Here is a 23,077-nt window from a genome sequence, read left to right on the forward strand (position 1 = left end):
ATGAAAAAAATTGCATGAAAAGCATACATGTAATCTCAATTATTAAATGAAAGAATAACAATTTTGAATGGGGCTTCTTACGAGGTGACATCCCCGATCTCTTTCTCATGTCACCATCACAACATCTTCCTTTTGTTTTATAAGGATATTCAGAGAAGTCACACCTATTTTCCAAAATTAAGGATATTGTAAAGAGCAAAAATATAAAATAGTAACCGAAAATCCAATTGGTAACAACTTTTGTTATATCATTTGTTTTTATGTTAAATCATGCATTATTCATAGCCAAACTATTATATATATATATATATATATATATATATATATATATATATATACACACACACATATATGAATATCAATTATTTTTTCCTAATTTTACCATTCATGATTGAACTATATGTCATATATAATATATGTTTCTAGTGTCGTTTCTAGTAATCATCAAATTTTTGTTAACATTCATTATAGTACAAAAATTATGACTACCTATTAAGAATTACAAAAAGTATCTATAAGAAAAATATCTATAATAATATTGATATAATAAAATAATATAAGTTATAATTTAATATAATGAAACAACCTCCATTTAATAATAATGTATATTCCTATGGATTTATTACAAATTATAAAGTTTTTTTTCAATTGTTAATTGTTTGTTCAATTGGGTTTGAGTGTACCAAATGTATTTGAGAAATTTCCGGAATTTGGAGTGCCACCATGGTGTATTGGATTTGGCCCCGTAGGAACTGTGCGCATGGACTGAAATGTTTTTAACTCCATGAAAGAATGAAAAATCTCTTTGACCTTTAACGATTTTGTTGAAATGTTCTCAATTCTAATAGCTGAAACTTCTACTGATATACTTAAAAGGAGAAGGACAACGATAGCTACAAAAAGATGGAAAATTACTCATGATGAAACTGAAAAATAATATGATTTTGCTTTTTATCTGTTAATTGCTTCATTATGTAGTGTTTCAAAATTTATTTATGGACTCAATAGAATAAATAGACAAAGATTTTCTTACCAAAAAGTATCAAATATGGTTAGTTACCTTAGTATTAAGATTTGTGTTATCTTCAATAGATTAGTTACCTTAGTGAAAAGATTTTTGTTATCTCAATCTCAATTATAATATAAGGGTGTGTTTGTTATGAAGGAAATCTTTACCAACTTGCTCATTTTTGGTTGGGTTAAATATTTTGAAAAATATTTTTAAAACCAACTCATTTTTCTCATATTTAACGAAAAAGACTTCCCTTCAAGACTTAATTTTTCTCTTCCAAGTTCATATTAATTTTTGGTTTTTTGAGAAAATAAATTTATTTTGTCTTTGCGCTCAAACCAGCTCCCCCAACCCCCACTACCCCCCCCCCCCCCTTTCCAGAATAAACAATTTGAAGATAGTTTTTTAAGAAATGATTTTAACTTCAGTTTTTTTACCCTAACCTCACCTCTACCCCTAGCCCCCTACAAAAATAACCCCATAAAAAAACTTAAAATTTCTTTGTAAAAGATATTTCTAATTTTAATTTTAACTTTTTTACCCCCCAGATCTTGTCGTCGCCCCTCCCCCCCCCCCCCCCCCCCCACCAAATCATCTCCACACTCCTTTAAACAAAAAAAATTAGTTTTATTTTTAAAAATAATTTCTACTACAAATTGTTTTCTACACGCCATCCAAACATGAGAAAATAAGTCTAAATCGACTTGTTTTTCAGGAAAACATTTTGTAGAATAACATTTTCCATCAAAAATATTTTCCTTCATACCAAACATTTGTAGGAGAACATTTGATAAACAATTCATTAAAGCTATACTATGATTTCTCTTAATATTTTTATATTTCAACATATATATATATATATATATATATATATATATATATATATATATATATATATATATATATATATATATATATATATATATATATATATATATATATATCCATCTATATGTGTACCTATCTATCTATCTATATATCTATCTATCAATCCATCCATCCATCCATCTATATATCTATCGATATATCAATCAGTCAATCAACCAATCTTCATATCAATCTATCCATCCATATATTTATCTATCTATATATACATCTCTATATCTCTCTATCCATTCATCCATACATCCATCTATCTATCTATTAATCAATCCATCCATCTATCTATTTGTCTATCTATCTATCAATTCATCCTGGTATCTATCTATCTATCTATCTATCTATCTATCTATCTATCTATCAATAAATCTATGTTTAAATATACTCATCCATTCATCCATCCATGCATGTATATTTCTATCATATAATTTGTACCAACATGTATGTTTTTTATGAAATAATGATTATGCATTCATATTCATGAGTCTTTTGTCAAACAATTAGATAATTATGAATATCAATTTGATAAGATTTCAATAAATGAATCTGATGAAATAAACTGTTTTGGAGAATGTCCTCCATTATCTTTGGTGTTTATTGTTCATCCCAAATTCAATACATTTAACATATCAAGTGTTTTACCTTCACATTAAAAACTAAGACTTAGCTTGTTTAGGTGTTACTTGTTACATTTCCTAGATGCAAACCTGTCAAAATTCTTTGCTTAGTTCGATACAATCTCTAACTCACTTGAAGTACCTTTACATTTATGCAAAAAGATAATGATTTTCGTGGATATCTCACATGCTTTCTTCAAAATTTAATGACTCATTCATCTTATTCTCGAATGACATCCCTTGGGGCTATTGGAAAATGACGCACATAAGATTTGAAGTTACTAAGTTAGCATGATAAGAGCATTAATATTCTTGGCATGATCAGTTCATTTATTTTGTTTGTCATTGTGCCCAGAAGAAAATTTTATATTCATTAATCAATTAAGTAGTCATATTATTTTTTTTATCTGATTTATTTAAAATGTAACTTTCTAATTATATTCGTCCAACCAAACATGACAAAGGGAATTATAATGTAATTACACTATGGCAAACAAACATGCCAACGTAGTTATCAGACTATGTAAATACTTAGCTGATAATTACTACCCTAATAATTACACCAATTCAAATTACCTGGTAGTTTTCCGAACAGACCCTCAAAGTTTAAATAAGGGTAGAAATTTACATTTCTTTAGTATTATTATTATTTATTTCACTCAATTTTGTAAACTAATCTAACCAACAAAATTTTAAAAAAAATATCAATACAAAAAATGCCATCAATAGTCTTTTCTCTTGAGACTTTGAACATAATTAAGGGACACCATTTAAGTATAATTTTTTTCTAAAATATTCGTACTTGAAATTTAGTAGTGCATGACAATAATAAAGATTATCATAAATATTTTATATCACGACGCAAAAATAGTGTGATGGCACTCGTCTTATCCCACCAAAATAAGTCAGCCTAAAACCCAATATCTAACAAAGTGCGTAAGTAAATGACAATCCAACAACAACTTCTATTATGAAACCGAGTCATATTAATTCAATCCCCAAAACCAGGTTTTCACGTGCACAAGTGTCTAATGTAAATATTAGAATTGAAATAAAATAGAAGTCTTAAATGAAGTTGTCTTTCAAGTAAAAACAAAGTCATAAAATGGAGTAGGAAAGTTCGCTGAGATGACAAACAACCACCTCACAACCCTCCACAAGATGCCTCGACAACGAAAAGAATGAAAAGTATCAGGAAGATCCGGGCTCGTAACCTACAAAAATTTGTAGAAGCAAGGGGTGAGTACCAAACCACGCGGTACCCAACAAGCAAACCTCTACACACAAGTTAAGTGAACAAAATACGGGTACTCCTTGCACCCTATCTAAACCTCCACGCTATAGCCTAACATTTTACAGTTTACCAAACACACAACTCAATAACCACACTCTATGAGATTACACATTCTCAGTAACAACTCAATATTCAACAGTCACAATCTTCACAGAGAAACACTCACAAGATCAGCAAAACACGTGTTCAAGTTCATCAATTATAAAATGTACAATGCCATGAGATGCAATGTCAAATATAGTGATGCATGTCTTTCTTAACAATACACTCCCGCTGTCTCTCAGTCCGGAACCCATGGGGGGACAGATCTGTCCATGCATTTGTAGCGGCGCACGACAGGACCGTCGATAATAGTAACCGTTGCGGCGCGCGATACGTCCCTCGAAATATAGTATCCATGGCGACGCGGGATACGACCCTCGAAATGGTACATCCTCATAAGTACTCATTCTTTCTCAACACACATTACACTTGTCACAACCAATGCCTTAGAATAATGCAGATGAGAAGTTCACACAAATAAATGGGAGATGACCATTTCATAACATTGCACAGCTCAGAACAACACAAACATGAAATCACATCAATAATGATTCAACAAGTCTTCAACACTTTCTCAACACATCACACATAAACAATTAAACACATTGTGTTTTGTTATCCCTCTTTTTTTCATAATTAGAATTAATCAATGTGGACAAGTTAATCCATCACCAATCGCATTACTCCCAAACATATACCACAAGGAAATACACGTATTTCATACATTTAACAAGAGTTTAGAAATCTACTTGCCTGAATCCAATAAAAATTTGATCCGGGAATTGATTCTTTCCCATTTGTTCAACTTCCAACTCAAAACAATATATTCAGATATATAATCACAATAAGCTTTCAAAACTAAAAACACTGTAACGACCTTTTCGTCGTTTTGAGCAGCAGATTTTATTTCTTGAAAAACTGGCTAAGACGGATCCCACGATGGACCGTCATGGGCACGACGGACCGTCGAGGGGGTCTCGTTCCAAACACTTAGAATTCTGAAATTTGGGTACAGTGCATCCGGTATTTCATGTGTCTATGTTGAAAAGGTACCATGGGGATGGAAACTACATCATTCGTTGGGATTCAGTTCTGCTTGATGAGAATTTGTCTTATGAGGAGGAGCCTGTTGCTATTTTAGATAGAGAATTCAGCAAGTTGAGGTCGAGGAAGATTGAATCCATTAAGGTCCAATGGAAGAATCGGCCGGTTGAAGAGTCCACTTGGGAGAAGGAGGCTGATATGCAAGAAAGATACCCACATCTGTTTACAGATTCAGGTACTCCTTTTCGCCCTTGTTTTTTTTCTTGTGATCGTTCGAGGACGAACGATGGGTAAATTGGTATCTATTGTAACGACCTGTTGGTTGTTTTGAGCAGCAGATTTTATTTTTTGAAAAACTGGCTGAGACGACGAATCCCACGACGGACTGTCATGGGCACGACGGACCGTCGAGGGGATCTTGTTTCAAAACACTTAGAATTCTGAAATTTGGGTACTGAAATCAACTTTATGAACTTCGTGATGAAGTGTCAGGACGGACCATCACAGGCATGACGGGCCGTCACAGACCCTTGGTGAAAATTGAGTCTCTGAACTTTGTGACGAAAGCAGCAGGACGAACCGTCGCAGGCACGACGGGAAGTCACAGGCTTCGTAAACCCTGACTGGGTCGGATTTCTGTTAAATATTTTAAGGGGCATTTTGGACTATTCCTGCGTATAATTATAAACTTATTGGTTTAATGTTAATAATTCAATTACATGGGGGTTAAAGGAAATAACCTTGAGTTAAATAATGGGTTAATTTATTATCTTTTATACTTAATTATATACTAATTAGGGTAAAAGAAAGAGGGTTGGAATAAGAAAAATAGAAAGAACAAGAGAGGGAGAAATGATCGAGAGAGAGAGGAACGAAGGGGGAAACAACGCTTTGGGGAATTTGCTTGCTTGATTACGAATCTTCGATGGAGGTAGGTTAAGATTTATGCTAGTTCATAGTAAACTCTTAATAGCGAATGATATGTATTGGGTAGTATTGTAAAACCCTTGTATATGCTTAATTGTGTGTTTGCATGATGTGATGTTGACTTCCAGATTTTGGGGAATAATAAGTATTGCGTTTTTAGAAGTTATTTAATCAATTTTCATTAATGAGTTTAAGTCTTCCGCATTATATTATGTTATTTATGGTTGCAATGTTGGGGTTTAGATTGGTTGGTTCGCTCACATAGTAGGATAAGTGTGGGTGCCACTCGCGACTCGCTTTGGGTCGTGGCAAACACTCATATTGTTATATGTATATGTATAGTCTAGACCCAAAAACTCAGTTACATTAATAATCAAGTTCCTAAATCGTGATGTCAATTAACTTGTCAATAATCATATTTTCAATGTTTTAAGTCCAAGGTTAAGTCCAAATTTTTCAAACATCCTTAATCTAATGGTATTCATATAGTACCTTACACCTAATATATATTTATATACCTCAATATATAAAATACTAAATTTTCAAATATGATAAACAATTAACAATGTATGAATCAAAGACACTGATTACTAAAATCAGTGGCAGCGACAACATGACTCAAACGTTAAACATCTCTCTTTTTCATGTAATATGATACAATATATATTTAACTACATATGCTAATGTATCAGGCTAAGTTAATTATATACTAAATATGTTGAGTCTTAAGGCATTAAGAAAGAAAATGCAAGGAACAAAACGTTATTAATACTTTTACTCTTATTGAAATTTATTACCCTAATTCAATTAATGACAATGTGATTAGCCAATAATTGAGTGAGAATTTTTTCCAGAAAATCATCAAATTCAGTAACCTTATCAATTTTCATCCCTTTCGAATTCTTTAATTTATTTATGTTTTCTTTTTGAACCAATCTAACAAAATTATATTGCATATTTTATCACATTTCAATCCAATTATAGAATAGCAAGATATAAAAGCTAATCCCTTACGTGATAGTGTAGTTTATCACCGTTTCATCCGCCGCTTAGGCTGCCTTTCTTCATTTTTTTTATTTTTCTAAATGAATTATTCTTTAAAAATGACAAACCCTAGTAATTTATTTTAATATATAGATAAAAATAAATTATAAATTTGACTTATTAATCACCACTTAATTACAATAATTTTTTTATAAGTTCATGTAAATTAAGTAACTATAGTTGCTTCAAAATTTTAGCCAACTTCACAAACTGATCAAAAGTGATTCGGGGAAACTATCGAGATGGGTAATACGCTAATTTTGTAAAATTTTCAAAAATGACCTTCTGGGTCATTACATTATTCACCACTTAAAAAACATGTTCGTCCTCGAACATAAGAAAGTAGAAGGAAGAATAACCACATTACCAAAAGCTTAAGTTATGACCTTCCAGATAGTGTTCATCTCTCCAAGTGAGGTTCTCTTTAATACCATGGCATCAGGATTAACTACGAAGAACTGAACCTTCTAATCAAACATTGATGGATCTATAAATAAATAGTGATTATCAAGTCACAAACTAATAACTCATAAACCCCCATGTCATCATGATCAACTACGAAGAACTGAACCTTCTAATAACACTTTGAAGGATCTATAAATAAAGAGTGATTATCAAGTCACAAACTAATAACGCATAAACCCAATCTAAAGTGTAACTCAATGGAGCATAACACAACCACCATGACAAATTTTTTCTAACATAACCAAGATAACCTTCTTACTTAATACTGACCACAACCAGAAGTGAGCCTGGATCAACTACCAAACACTTATTATGCACATACCATCACACATCTTATCACGAGTCCCTGTTCATTACACAATCTTTTCACGAGCTTAAGTTATAACCGTCTAATATTTAGACATCGGACACTCATCAAGGGAGAACCAAACTTATCGAATCCAAAACAATTGATTAAATAAACAACCAACAAGCGATATACTTCAAAATATTGAACATCTAACTACACTTTTAGACAATTTTAACTCCTCATAGTAGTTCTTATATAAGTTCATATAAGTAAGGTTGTGTGTGTAGATACATTGAAATACTTTAACTATCTCAACAAAACAATGTCTATCATACTGAAATAAACAACTCTATCCAAGGAACATACCCTACCAAGAGGACAATAGAGAATCGGTACAATCGATCCACCAACACGTGAATCATACGCAAACAATGTCAAAAATGAAAAAGATGATCACATAAGAATATACAGAATCAAAGTCGAATAACAGTAGATACGTCTTCCATAGTGCCAATATCAAACATTTGCATTCATATGTCTCTATCTCTTAATATTTTTTTTCTAGACACCCACAATCACAAATTTAGTCTCGATTATAATTTCTCACATACTTGTATTTATCTAACCACAAATGCTCTTTAAAGTACTTCACTAAGGTCAACACTCTTCGTACTAACAGAACTTCATAGCTACATCAACTATTTACCTTTTCCTCAAACCGTCACTAGTATTAAACTCTTCTTAACAAACACATTATCGCCTCAAAAATTTTCAAACTATGACTCCCTCTCTTTCAATTTAAGCATTTCATAAAAAATACAATTCACACTTAAGACTGATAGCACTAATTGCAGATATAAAGTACTTTACCATCGAGATAAAATAATTGAATTACAGTAAATGTCAATTTCACTTTATTTTTTAATATCAAATTTCCACTAATATTCAAAATCATTGTATACCTCATATCAATACTTAAGAAATTCTTGGCCACTCCAATAATTCGATATACTATAAGCTTATAACCTCTGCTCACCATCAAATGCCTATGTAACACATCATAGTATTTTGTATCATCCCATCAACAAAGTAGTTTCAATTTCCTCGAAATCCTCATTAATCATGGAAAATTATGGGTCCACAATGTTGAAAATTAATAAGTTACCTATAATAATTTGAAAAATCTAGCCCCGCATAATATATAAAATCTTCCACTTAGAGTTGTTTGTCACCCAAACAAAAATCTAATCTTCATAAAATCACTGATAAACTCTAAGTGAATTAGTGCCTAACAAGTTCAAATCTCTAGGTCATATCTAAATTCATAGGAAAAATATCAATAAATCTTTCAACTACAATCAGGGTTTATACGAGAAGTCTTAATCCTTCACTTTTCTTAAATTCTTCCCATGAAACAAAATTCTAAATATCTTGAACTCTTTAATACACCAAACACTTATTCATTTGGTTGACTCGCTTACAAATCTTATCATTTGACCAACAATCCATGATATTTTTACCTTATCCTCTAAACCAAAACATTACGTGAAATCCCCCTTAGGTATAATTATCAAAAGTAATCAAGTTTACTACTCAAATTATATTTAAGTCCTTCCAAGTGAGTTACACTCAACGTGATCGATCATTTCTTACCTTACCAATCCATACCTTGAAAAAAAACATTACCACAAACCTAAACTCACAAAGAAAATCTTAGATTTTGAACCTAAATGTGCGACCCAATCCTTTTATCTATAATTAGTAACTCATATCTTGAAGATTTTTGTGAATCCACATACCTTAGCTTATCATTGATCATCTCTCCATAGACCTTATCATATCTTTTACTATAAAAATAAACCGTACTCATTACAAACTCAAAACCACACAATAAAAATTTATAATCACATTTGAGTTGAACATTCATATACTCTTTTCTAAAGTTTTATCCATTAGTTCTTAACCAATCTGATGATCTTATGACATTATATATTACCATAATCAAAGAAAAGGGTGAAGTCACGTATCTCTAAATCCAGTTCTCAACTCCTCTGAAAATATTCTTACTCTCACCTCTTTCCGAATACACTATATCCCACAAATTTATTATTATTTTTCATTATACTTCTAGCTCCTTTAATTTCTATTTGATCGGTGTTTCAATCATCCTACAATTTTTCTTGCAACCACGCTACTCGCCAAATAATAGCAAATCATAATCTTAGGTACCCAAAAGCCCCCATTACCATAAAAAAATCTTTTTACCCAGCACGTATATCATATAGTTGCATTTCAAACATAACGCACCATAAAACCTTATGAACATCATGCTTAGATATTCTTTTCCCTCACCACGAATTTAGCGTCGCCATTAACATGACAGTCCAAACCTAGCTATGTCAACCATCCAAGTGACTTACTCAATTTATATGTACTTTTTACTAAAACCCTTCAATTTCATTCACCCAATTATACTCACTATAACATTATTTATCCATAAGTTTGTTATTCCAATAATAATTTACTCATTTTGAGCTTAAGATAATTATCTAAACTTATTCAGAATTTCGGGATATACTTTACAACCTAAATAAATTATACTACTCAAAAGTTCCACCATTAAAATTTCCCTTATAAATAATGTTTAACTCATTCATCTATAGTAACAAGCTAGTTGATTTCTCAAATGTGAATGCAACATCGGGTCTCATTATATGGACATTTGGATAACTTAAAACTATTTAAGTAGTTAATATTCATGCTTAAAGATAGACATATCCGTCTTAATATATCACTAGTACCACAAATAAAAGTCTGTTAAATTCACCACAAGGATTCAACATACACCTCGAGAAGATTATACTCAATAGCTCACACATTTTTGACCATATGGTAACTGCAATACACTACTAAATTTATTCGATCTCTCACCTAAAGTGATTCATTCATAGGTCAGGTCAATAGTACGAGTAACACACTCCATAACTCTTACCAAGTGATGATCGATACCTTTATAGTAGTAATTTTGGAATTCTCTTTGACATTCCCTCAATTAATGAAATTAAATTAAAGTTTATGACCTTAATTAGTGTAATATCACTCTCATCATTCACTAAGTAGCCCATATATGTTATGAAATTTTAAGTAAATGTAGCTTTTAAAGTCATCACATTCATTATGTAACCTTCTTTAGTCATTTCACTTTCAATTATCAAACCACTCAAGATATTGCATATACCACACAAGTTATGATCCCACTACTAGATTACTAGCCTAAACAAAGTATAAGACGCTCATGAAGTCCGCTAAACCATTGTTCAACCTAATCCTCGAAATGTTTCATAAGGTAATCACCTAACTCAATCTATTTGAGTTGTTGAACATTCCAAATCTGATACACATCCTTCCCATAAAAATATCACTTCCACATTTGTAAAAAATTTGACATCAAAGACTAATACAACACACTAGATACTCAAATGAGAAACAAGGCGCGATCATCACTGTAAGTGAGAGTGAACCAAATAAGGCGATGAGACTCAAAATCGGACCAAGTATGCACGATAGAGATTCAAGAATTGAAATGTTTTCCTAAAAGTCATTATAGCCTCTCGATGATAAGTACAAATGTCTCCATACTTATCTTCGAGAATCTACGTAGACTCGACTTGTACCCACGTGAGACTTATGAACCTAGGGCTATATTACCATTTTGTCACGACCCAAAAATGGGTGTTATGGCACCCGTCTTATCCCACAAAGACAAGTCAGTCAAAAACCCAATATCTAAACAAGTGCGGATGTAAATGACAATCCAACAACAATTTCTATTATGAAACCAAAACATATTAATTCAATCCCCAAAATCAGATTGTCACGTGCACAAGCCTCTAATGTAAATATTAGAATTGAAATAAAATAGAAGTCTAAAATGAAGTTGCTTTCAAGTAAAAACAAAGTCATAAACAGGAGTAGGAAAGTCCGTTGAGATGACAAACAACTACCTCACAACCCTCCAAAAGATGCCCCAAAAACAAAAAGAATGACAGGTATCACGAAGATCCGGGCTCGTAACCTACAAAAATTTGTAGAAGCAAGGGGTCAGTACCAAACCAAGCGGTACACAACAAGCAAACCTCTAAACACAAGTTAAGTGAATAAAATACCGGTACTCCTTGCATCCTATCTAAACCTCCACGCTACAGCCTAACATTTTACAGTTTACCAAACACACAACTCAATAACCACACTCTATCAGTTTACACGTTCTCAATAACAACTCAATATTCAACAGTCACAATCTTCACAGAAAAACACTCACAAGATCAGCAAAACACGTGTTCAGGTTCATCAATAATAAAATGTTCAATGCCATGAGATGCAATGTCCAATATAGTGATGCATGTCTTTCTTAGCGATACACACCCGCTGTGTCTCAGTCTGGAACCCATGGGTTACATATCTGTCCATGTATCTGTCGTGGCGCACGACACGACCATCGATAGAAGTAACTATTGCGGTGTGCGATGCGTCTCTCGAAATATAGTATCCATTACGACGCGCTATACGTCTCTCGAAATGGTATATCCTCTTAAGTACTCATTCTTTCGCAACGCACATAACACTTGTCACAACCTATGCCTCAGAATAATACAGATGACAAGTTCACACAAATAATGAGGAGATGACCATTTCATAACATTGCATAGTTCACAACTACACAAACATGAAATCACATCAACAATGATTAAACAAGCCTTCAACACTTTCGCAACACATCACACATAAACAATTTAACACATTGCCTTTTGTTATCCCTTTTTTTCATCATTAGAATTAATCAATGTGGACAAGTCTATCCATCACCAATCTCGTTACTCCCAAACATATAACACAAGGAAATACACACATTTCATACACATAACAAGAGTTTAGAAATTCACTTACCTGAATGCAATCAAAATTTACGCCAGGAAATGATTCTTTCCCATTTGTTCAACTTCCAACTCAAAGCAATCTATTTAGATCCATAATCACAATAAGCTTTCAAAACTAAAAGCACTCATATTATTAGATGTATATGTATAGTCTAGACCCAAAAACTCACTTATATTCACAATCAAGTTCCTAAATCTTGATGTCAATTAACATTTCAATTATCATATTTTCAAAGTTTTAAGTCCAAGGTTAAGTCCCAATTTTTCCAATATCCTAAATCTAATGGTTTACATATAGTACCTTACACCTAATGTATAATTATATACCTCAATATATAAAATACTAAATTTTCAATATAATAAACAATTAACATTGTATGAATCAAAGACTGATTACTAAAATCAGTGGCAGCGACAACATAACTCAAACGTTAAACTTCTCCCTTTTTCATGTAATATGATACAATATATATTTAACTACACATGGTAATGTATCAAGCTAAGTTAATTATATACATAAAATGTTGATTCTTAAGGCATTAAGAAAAAAAATTGGAAGGAACACAACGTTATTAATACTTTTACTCTTGTTGCAATTTATTACCCAAAATCAATCATTGGCAATGTGATTAGGCAATAATTGAGTGAGAATTTTTCTTCCAGAACACAAACACATTCAGCTACCTTATTAATTTTCATCCCTTTTGAATTCTTTACTTTATTTATGTTTTCTTTTTTTCAACCAATCTAATAAAATTATACTACATATTTTATTCCATTTCAATCCAATTATAGAATATCAAGATATAGAAGCTAATCCCTTACCTGATCGTGTAGTTTCTCACCGTTTTTCAAAATGAATTATTCTTTAAAAATGACAAACCCTAGTAATTTATTTTTATATATAGATAAAAATAAATTATAAACTTGACTTATTAATCACCACTTAATTACAATAATTTTTTTTATAAGTACATGTAAATTAAGTAACTATAGTTGCTTAAATATTTTCAGCCAACTTCACAAACTGATCAAAGGTGACTCGGGGCAACTACCGAGATGGGTAATACATATTACATGGACTATTTGTTTGAATGCGGCCTACTAAACGGGCCCTAAAAGCATACATAATTGTTTAAATATAAATTTAGAAATAATACAAAATATTGAAAGAAATGATAAATACAAAACAAACTAATAGTAAATTGTTCTTCAAAATCTTCTGCACCCAATTTTATTTAATTTACCAATAGTGTATTTACCTAACATTGCTATCTTGAACTTGAATGCGGTTAAAATCATGAAGAAAGTTAGATCTCAGGTTTTGAGCCATTTTAACCGCAAAGCCTACATTTTTGTTGTAAAAATCTCCCAAAAAAATTGACTGAAAATATAACCAAACTTGTATAAAAATCGAGAATAATAACGGAAAATATGTAATATGAACAACGCGAAATATAAACAATGATACTAAAAACAAATCATAAGAAATTAAAAAATCTAATCGAAATTACCTTAATCAAATTCAAAATTTGGTTAAATAATGTATACCTTATTGTTTATCGACCAAGAAAATCCTTGAATTAATGCATAGATATTTTTGAAGAATCAAATTTTGAATAACTTTTATTTGAAGAATGAAGAAAATCTGAAAACTGGAAAGGTGAATTTTTTTTTCTTGAGAATAACGTTAAAAGGGGAGAAACGTGCAAGATTAGGGGAGAGTACTGTAGTTGTTTTTTATTTTGAATTTTATATTGGTTAGAGTTTGGTCGAATTAAGGACTCTTTTAGTTAATAAAAGAAAATCTCAAAAATAATAAAATGTAAATACAAATTATTTTTTTAAAATATTGTAATGTTGTTTTACACAAATATTTTAAACTGTTGTTATTTTGACTAAATATGTTATATATTATGACTATATAGCTAACAAAAAGTATATCATCTTGTGACATAGAAAGTTATTTAAGACCTCTCTTTGGCGAAGAAATACAATTGCAATATGATTTTTCGAATTTTTCTATTTATTTTTATTACTATGCTATATAAAAAATATTCATAAAATAACTTATTTAACTCTAATGATTGTACTTAATATGCAATATAAGAAGTAAGAGAATCTTTTAAACTCTCTAATATAAAAATCAGTGCTCTTTATTTTTACTGTTTCCACAATGTTGAATTCAATGAAATGTTTATCCTTCTATTGCCCTGTATTGGTAAGTTAAATCATGCTCACAGAGCATCTCGTGCTATAAAAATGATTGAGAAATTCATGTTTAAGGTGTTTCCAATCATCAATGGAACCAGCCTCGAGATTCGTATACTAGTTTAAAGCATTTCCTTGCAAGGAGCGCACAAATTTTTTAACTAGGTAATGTCTATATGTTCCAGCATTATCGCAACTTTCAACAAAATTTGCAATGTGTTGCTTTGGATTTCTCTTACTCTCGAATTGTTAAAATTTGGGAGGCTGATAACCTGCAGGAATCTTCAAAACATCGATTCTTAAAGTGTATGGCTTGGTATATGTAAACGATGACTTTGAAGGGACATCATATTTATCTTTGATAGTTCCCAATGTGAAGTCTTTTGGTGGATTAATGAGAATTCCCCCTTCAACAAATACTTGCAGTTCATCAACATGTGTTTGCTTTGTAGAGGATTCTCCTTTTTCTTGTACCATGGGGCGCTTTATTGGTGCATGGATTGAGCCTCCATCCATAACATTTTCAACCCTATCAGTTAACTTAACATTTTGATTATCCTGATCTTGTACATACTTGTTTGACCATAGATTACATTTGTCAAATTTATCAATTGTTCTTCAAAAGTTGAGGTGTTAGTCATCATTGCTTGGATTGACATTATGGGTGATGGAGTAAAGCACAGATTTTCCCTCAAACTGAAATCTAATTGGAACAAGTTACCTGGAGTGATTGGGGCATATCTAGTGATCAAAACATCATCTTCATCTTGAATAGTCCGATCCTTGTTATTGAATGGACTGTGTTGGACCAATATCTTTTCAACAATCTCAGCTGTATTTCCTCCTTCTACTAATTCATTTGGAGAGAATCTTTCCCCCATTGAAGATGGGAGATCCAGAATAGGAACTGATGTAGAGGATGTTTGAAGTGTTTGTTATCCTAGTATGTTTGCATTGTTCCTAGTGATGGGTCCCAAACATTCCATAGTAACATCCAGTATGTTCTCTACCACCGAGGAAAACATGGAATTTATAGTCTTAGTAACAATAGATTTGGAGTGAACTTCTTAGAAGTCATCTTAGTGTTCTTGAAACTTGCTGATCGGTGTAAAGAGATGAGAGGTAGAGATTGTTCTAGTGGGTCGCCAAAATATCTGAACAACAAATTTTCAAGTCAAGAAAAATAAATAATCAAGACAGGAAAAAATAGAAGTAACATAATGTAGTATTTGATTCCAAAATATAGTGTGTGTTACAATCTGTATCATACTCCTTTGATTTTCAAAATAATATGAAATGTGTAGAACTTGAATTTTATTTACAGTCAAGGGCTTTAATAGCTTGATCTTGATTCTTGAACTTTGAAATTGAGTGTCAGTTATTCTTCAAGAACACTTGTATAGTTATGACGAATAATTTGCATGAACAAGTAACTTGGTCAAAACATGTCACACATACACATGTCGTTATTCTGGTGGCTCATTTGATTTTACTTGGATTGCCACATAACCTTTACGTCTGACATGATTTTAGTGGAAAATTTAATTTGTCTTGGATTGCCACATAACCTTGACATGTGACATGATTTTAATGACTTATTTAATTTGACTTGGATTGCCACATAACTTTGACACGTGGCATGACCTTAGTGTCATAATTATTTTCACTTGGATTGCCACATAACCCCACTATTTTCATGAATTTTATATAATCTAAATTAATTTATGAATTTAAATTTAATAAAATTTTAATGCTTATAGTGACACTCTTGATCAATTATTTTAAGTTTTTATAAAGATATCTATGGCCGAAGTATAAAATACAACACTTGAAGGTTAAATATAAGATGCCCACCAAATGAGCTGCAATGTTGTTGATGTAAAGGAAGATCACTTTAAAAAATTTATCATATTATACATTTTATCCTTCCAATTATGTATAGGTATTTAATTAATTTATGCAATGAAATTGTGTCACGTGACACCCCTTAGCCTAAGATAAATAAGGCACACATGAACGAATAACTTCATGAAAAAAGTACAAACACTAAAACATTCATGTAAGCTCAATGATTAAATGAAAGAACAACAATTTTGAATAGGGCTTCTTACGAGATGACATCCCCGATCTCTTTCTCGAGTCACTATCACAACACCTTACTTTTGTTTTATAATGATATTGAGAGAAGTCACACCTATCTTCCAAAATAAAGGATATTGTAATGTGCAAAAATTGAGAATAGTAACCTAAAATCCCATTGGTAATAACTTTTGGGATATCATTTTTTTTCTTAAATCATGCATAATTGTAACGACCTGTTAGTCGTTTTGAGCAGTAGAGTTTATTTCAGTTAAAAACTTTCTGGGTCGACGGATCTTACGACGGACCGTCATGGGCACGACGGACCGTCGAGGGTGTGTCGTTCTAAAACACTTAGAATTCTGAAAAATTGGGTACTGAGAACAACTCTCTGAACTTCGCAACGACATGGAAGGACGGACCGTCGTGGGCACGACGGACCGTCACAGGCCCTTTAGTAAAATTCAGTCTCTGAACTCTGTGACGACTCATTAGGACGGACCGTCGCAGGCACGACGGCCCGTCACAGACTGCGCAACCCTGACTGGGTCGGATTTCTATTGAAAGTTTTAAGGGGCTTTTTGGACTATTCTTGCTTATAATTATAAAGTTAGGGGTTTAATGTTAATAATTCAATTACTTGGGGGTTAAAGGAGATAACCTTGAATTAATTAGTGGGTTACTATGGTCATCTTTTACACTTAATTATATGGCCATTAGGGTAAAAGAAAAAGAGTTTGAATAAGGAAAAATAGAAAGAACAGAGAGAAAGGGGCGAACGATCAAGAAAGGGAGAAACGAAGAAGAAAGCAAAGCATTGGAAAAGTAGATTTCTTGACTTTAATTCTTTGGTGGAGGTAGGTTATGGTTTTATTCTATTTCATGGTAAACTCTTAATAGCGAATGATATGTATTGGGTAGTATTGTAAACCCTTCTATGTGCTTAATTGTGTGCTTGCATGATGTGATTATATAATTGTGATAAAATAAGCATGATGAGGCTAGTGAATCTTGAACCTTGAAATCTCTTTGTTAATGATGATGCCATGATATAAAAGAAGGCTTGATGAATTAAAAAGATGAGGTTAGTGGATCGGGTGTCACGTTCCGGCACCAGGATAGTATTAATGAATCGGGTGTCACCTTCTTGCACCAGGATAGTATAAATGGATCGGGTGTCACCTTCTGGCACCAGAGTAGTATAAATGGATCGGGTGTCACGTTTCGGCACCAGGATAGTATTAATGAATCAGGTGTCACGTTCCGGCACCAGGATAGTATTAATGGATCGGGTGTCACGTTCCGACACCAGGATAGTAGTAGTATATCGGGTGTCACGTTCTGACACTAGGATAGTATGAGGAGGATCGGAGTGTTACGTCCCGACACCAGGATAGTAAAGAGAATGAATCTTGAATTATGTTCATTTACTCAAAATAATGAACCTATTTCCCAAATGAGTATTGTATGGAGGCTTGAGTCCTCATGGGTTTACTTGTCATGATTATCAATGATTTGTACTTGTTGCTGCTACCTATTGAGTATTGTAGTTGATTTTATGATATTATCTGATATATGTTACTTTCTCTTTTTAGTTGGCCGATGATATCTACTCAATACTCGTGTTTTGTACTGACCCCTACTTGTATGTTTTCTCTTTGTTATTTGTGGAGTGCACCCAAACGTACCGTCGTCTTCAACTCAACCGCAACTCTAGCCAGTCTTCATCATGTCATATTTCAGGATGAGCTATTGTTTCTAGCTTGGGCTGGATCTTCTTCTTCACGTCTTGATGCTTTGTAGTTCTGGCATGGACTAGCTGTTTAGTTATTTTTGTTTCTTAGATACTCTTAGATTTAGTGATTTGAGGATAGATGTTTCTTGTGATGATGACTTCCAGATTTTAGGGATAATGATAAGTTTTGAGTTTTAGAAGTTATATATTAGTTATATTATTGAGTTTTAAGTCTTCCGCATTTTATTCTGTTTATTATGTTTGAAAATGTTGGGGTTAGATTGGTTGGTTCGCTCACATAGGGGATAACTGTGGGTGCCACTCACGACTCGATTTGGATCGTGAGAATAATTCATATCAGATTTTTGTTAACATTCATTATAGTACAAAAATTATAACTAAAAATATAAAATATATACAATAACAAAATATCTATAATTATATTAATATGATAAAATAAAAGTAATAATTTAATATAATGAAACAACCTCCGTTTAATAATAATGTATATGTCTATGGCTTTATTACAAGTTATAAAGTTTTTCTTTCAATTGCTAATTGTTTGTTCTATTGGGTTTGAGTGTAGCAAATGTATTTGAGAAATTCCCAGAATTTGGAGTGCCACCACGGTGCATTGGATTTGGCCCTGAAGTAACTATGCGCATGGATAGAAAAGTTTTTAACTCCATGAAAAATTAAAAAATCGCTTTGACCTTTAACGAATTTGTTTAAATGTTCTCAATTTTAATAGCTGCAACTTCTACTGATGTATTTAGAAGGAGAAGGACAACAATAGATACAAAAAGATGAAACTTACTCATGATGAAGCTGAAAAATAATATGATTTTTCTTTTTATCTGTTAATTGCTTTCACGCTTCATTCATTATATACTGTTTCAAAATATATTTATTCACTCAATAGAATAAACAGACACAAATTTTCTTACTAAAATGGATTGTCACGACCCAAAATCACGAGTCGTGATGGCACCTATGTTCCTAACCGGTAGGTAAGCGAACCCAATAAATTTCACCAATCCAACTTAAACGTGAATAGGTAAGGACCAAACAAATATATAATATACTAAGTACTCAAAAATGAATGCGGAAAATAGAAATATCATCCCAAGATTTAGTGTTATAGGTACAAGAGCTTCTACAATAGGATACAAGCCCAAACTAATATGAAAAACTAAACATAAGAAATATCCTATCAGTATATCAAAATAACTTAATAAATAAGGGGATATTGAAGGTGTGGGCCGTAGAATATCCCAAGCAGCACACCACAACTCCACGACAATCCAAAATCATACACAAAGCTCTAAGAACGTGTCCAAAATTGGAATCCAATCTGCACCATAAAAGAGTGCAGCAAGTGTAGTATGAGTATGAAATCACGTGTACCCAATATATCTCATTGACTATCAACGAAGAAGTAGTGACAGGAGTTTATGTAAGAAAATTAGTGCTTTATGTATACAAGTATATATAATATTTACCAGTCAAGTTCCATCAAATAGAGGAAATTAAATAATCACGTATTTTTTAACCACCAATAAAATCCATAATCAACGAAAAAATGAAGGATGTAATGAGATACAATGCAATGTGACACCATGAAATGAGATGCCTCAAATTCCAAATACTCTCTCAATCGTATATACATGATATTCCTTGGAAATATATCGAGAGTTCAAGACCCATGGGGGACTTGCGATCCATATACTGACACGAACAATCGTGACTTGTCTGTACGGACGATCTCAACGCGCCATCATATTATCAAACAATTTTCACATGAACGACCTTTACATGCCCAAATTATAATCTTAACCTCTCACCATCCCCAACACGAATGATCTCCACGTGCCCAACTTATACTCAATCTCATGTCAACGCATGTACACCATATTATTTCAAATAAAGGGATGATGATGCACCTCAATCATTCAAGTATAAACATAATACATAACCACCTAAATTATCACTATACGAGTTTAATAAAGAAAATGCAATCACACAAGGGTTTCTAGTGAATAATATATCAGCTAATGCCCATATGCTTTGGCATTCTCAAATTTACATCCACATTCTATAGTAGTAACTTTTCCTTTTATAACATATGTACTTGTACCAATGCCCGTCACATCATTGATACGAGACCCCCATCTTTCGCCCTTACTCCTTTGCTTATTTTTATTTTGTAATCTTTAATTAGGATAACGTCCTTCAACGGATCTAAAATTCTTAACGTACCTCGAATGTTGAATACATATCACGAATCTTCAAGATCTTATGTTTCCGTTTCACAAAGCTTTAAGGGTTCCCAATATACCAATTGTATATGAAATATTCGTAAGCATGCGAGTTAATATACACCCATATTATTATATATGTATCCTAGACCCAAAAATTCACTCATATATCTAATGGAGCTTCAAAAATTTATATGTCAATAATCACATTTGTTCAATTTCAAGCCTAGGATAAATTCTTAATTTCTCCAAAAAATCATAAATTTAATGGTCTTTATAAGTTATAATAACCTAACCTTCACTTATACATATATTATTATATCAATATGATGTTCGATAATAATAGAGGATATTACGAATCAATTTCCTTTCTTTGTAAAATATCTTTTTATTATTTCTATTTTGGTAGAATGTTACATGAGAATCTATGTCTAATATAAAATTAATAATTAACATTCCCCTCTATTTTATTATTATCACCTATCATGAACATATTTATTGTTGGGCTATTGCCCATGTTCCAGCCAAAGTCTCATGACCTAATCCTACTTGGAAAAGAATTGGAATTATTCTCTTTATTTGGTTTCCAATTCTATTAGGAAAAGGATTGGAATAGTAATCCTACTTGTAGTTGGTTTTGGCTTTGTAAGGAAAAGCATAACTCTATAAATAGAGGATAGTTTTGCGAGAACAATTAATTGCTCATTAGTATTGTCTTTGAAAGGCATTAGAACATAAGAGAGGCTTTTGAGAGAGCTTTCAACAAGAGAAAAAGAGAGAAAGAAAAGGGTTCTTTTGCTGCAGTCTTTTTCTCCGACTAGCAACCTTCAGATCGTGTTTCCTGATTAACTAACCGTTGGATCGGACTGAAATTTGGACGGAGTGTTCCTGACATCTTGGTGGTTGATTTGAATAGTGGAGATCAGATTAGAGGTCAACAAGATCCTATTTTAGGTCCAGAACAGAAGCTGGGTTTGGGTGGTGTTTCTTGCTACTTATCTTTTGTTGGTGTAGCTATTGTTGGTTCTCTTTTTACACTTGTTGTGTAATCATTAGAAGAATATTTGTAACCATATTATTGGCAGAGTGAAGCAATTCGGATATTGTCGATCCCGTGGTGTTTACCTTCAGTTTGAAGGGTTTTTTCCACGTTAAATTTGGTCTTCTTTATTGTTAGATTTTCGGTTTCATCTTTTTGTCACAACAACTGGTATCATAGCTAAGGTTATCTATATGGAGGGGAATATGATCAAGATGGTATATCTAAACAGAAGAAACTACAACATATGGAAACGCAAGATGAAAGATCTATTGTTCGTGAAGAAGATGCATCTTCCGATTTTTTCTGTTCATAAACCCGAGAATGTGATCGATGAAAATTGGGAATTTGAGCAGCAAAAAGTATGTGGATATATAAGACGATGGGTTGAAGATAATGTTTGCAACCATATTGTGAATGAGACACATGCTTGAACATTGTGGGAAAAGTTGGAGACGCTTTACGGTTCAAAAACTAACAATAACAAGTTGTTCTTGTTAAAGCAATTATTTTCCTTTAAATACAAGGAGGGAAGTCCTATTCTTGATCATATAAATGATTTTCAGGGTATTCTTGATCATCTATCAGGAATGGGTGTTAATTTTGATGATGAAATACAAGGACTTTGACTTCTTAATACTCTACCGGATTCTTGGGAAACTTTTCGTGTTTCTTTAACAAATTTTGCCACTGGTGGAAAGGTGACTATGGAATATGAAAAGAGTGGTGTGTTGAATGAAGAGGTTAGAAGAAAATCTCAAGAAATATCTTCACATTCAGATGTTCTATATACAGAAGATCGAGGGAGACATAAGACAAGAGATACGACGAGTAGAGGTAAAAGTAGAAGCAAGTCATAATTCAAAAATCCAAATATTATATGTTATCATTGTGGAAAGAAAGGACACATTAAAAGTGTTTGTAAACAATTGAAGCAAGATCTTAAAGAAGGGAATAAGGAAGAAAACAATGAAAATAATGTTGTTGTTGTTGTCCAAGATGACCTTTTCTTCGCTTATGATAAAGACGTCATCAATTTTGTATCTCAAGATACAAGTTGGATAGTAGATTCCGGAGCCACATCACATGTCACACCAAGAAAAGACTTCTTTTCATTTTATGATTTTGTTAACTCTGAGGTGTTAAAGATGGGTAATGCTGGTGAAGTTAAGGTGTTTGTTGTTGGCACTGTTTGTTTGAAAACC

The sequence above is a fragment of the Solanum lycopersicum genome, chromosome 10 (genome assembly GCF_036512215.1).
Source record: "Solanum lycopersicum chromosome 10, SLM_r2.1".
Classification (NCBI taxonomy): Eukaryota; Viridiplantae; Streptophyta; class Magnoliopsida; order Solanales; family Solanaceae; genus Solanum; species Solanum lycopersicum.